Source organism: Nannospalax galili, unplaced genomic scaffold (assembly GCF_000622305.1).
Source record: "Nannospalax galili isolate Female #2095 unplaced genomic scaffold, S.galili_v1.0 scaffold1138, whole genome shotgun sequence".
In the NCBI taxonomy this organism is placed as follows: Eukaryota; Metazoa; Chordata; class Mammalia; order Rodentia; family Spalacidae; genus Nannospalax; species Nannospalax galili.
Window position 1 is genome coordinate 3,183,288 of NW_008342297.1, and position 1,434 is coordinate 3,184,721.

The 1,434-nt window shown below is 36.8% G+C and overlaps 1 protein-coding gene across 4 annotated transcripts in view; it reads right to left on the bottom strand.

Annotated features, from left to right (window-relative positions):
* The window catches only part of Usp40 (ubiquitin specific peptidase 40), an 84,175-nt gene that overhangs the window by 55,038 nt on the left and 27,703 nt on the right, over positions 1-1,434 (bottom strand). The window lies entirely within an intron of this gene.

A 1,434-nucleotide genomic window follows, 5' to 3' on the forward strand; every position in this document is an offset into this window, starting at 1 on the left:
GGAGAGATGGCTCAGCAGTTAAGAGCACTGACTGCTCTTGCAGAGGACTCAGGTTCAATTCCCAGCACCCACATGGTGGCTAGGAATCGTCCTTAACTCTAGTTCCAGGGGACTCTGAAGCCCTCTTCTGACCTCCGTGGCATTGCACGGCACGGATGTACTCACATACATACAGCCAATACACTCATATACATAAAATAAAAATAATAAATAAAATATTAAAAAAAAGATTCTAGCCTAATATGCACAGTGGATTCCAGCATTTTCCAGCTAAGCTGGCATTTTTGGTGTGCATTATCATCTATTTCAAAATATTTGCTGGTCTCCATCGGTATGTTCTCACTCATTTGTGTTAAAGAAATCCTACCCATTTTTGTAGGCGCAGCTTAAACGTTTACTTCTATTTCCCCATCGTTCAAAAAATTATAGCCCATTCTCTGATTATTGGAGAATATGTCAAAGCTCCTCTGGTAGGTAATTTTGGTTGACTTACATATGCACATGCACCTTACAGAAGTTTTTTTAAAAATCATATCTTAGATTTATGATTTTTTAAAAGATTCTTCTTTTTTTTTAAAGTTTACGTGTAGGAGAGCTTCCTGCATATATGTATGTGCATTGTGGGCATGCCTGGTGCCACAGCAGGCAAGAGGACCTGGAGTTACAGATGGGTTTGAGCCACCAGGTGGGTGCTGGGACTCAAACGAACCCACGTCTGCCACAAGAGCAGCAAACATTCTGCTGTGAACTCTTAACTGCTGCGTCAGCTCTCTTGCTCATTGCAAAGTTTTTCTTTTTTTAATTATTTATTTAATAGCCACATTCTTAGAAGAAGCATTTCATTAGAACAGCATTGACATATTCAATAACAATTTTCTGAGCTAAGATGCGTCTTTTTTTAAATTGGCTGTAAAATTTTAGGTTTACAGTTGAATTAATATAGTTATACACTATTGTACTCAGTATAAACCCTGTAAGACAAAATTAAGTGAGGTTTTAATCTTTAAAAAAGATCTCTATTTCATTATTAAAATATGCAGTTTCATACAGAAAACTTTTTTTTTTTTTTTTAAGCAGGGTCTTTTTATAGGCCCAGCTGTCCTGGAACTATGTAGACCAGGCTGGCCTTGAACTCACAGAGATCCGCCTGCCTCTGCCTCCCAAATGCTGGGACTACAGGCATGCGCCACCACGCCCAGAAAACTTCATTTTTAGTGCAATTAACACAAAGGTGTTTGCACATGCATTTCTAATTTCTATATATCTGATTATTACTAGTCAAAAGTCAGTTACTTTCTGAGATCCTTGGCATCTGAGCATGGATAGAAAGTCATCAGGTATATTTAAATGATAATGTTTTTCACATCTACTAATTATTAAGGAGCAAATTTTTATGCTTTGAAGAATTATTTTAATCAGTATTTTTTAATTTTT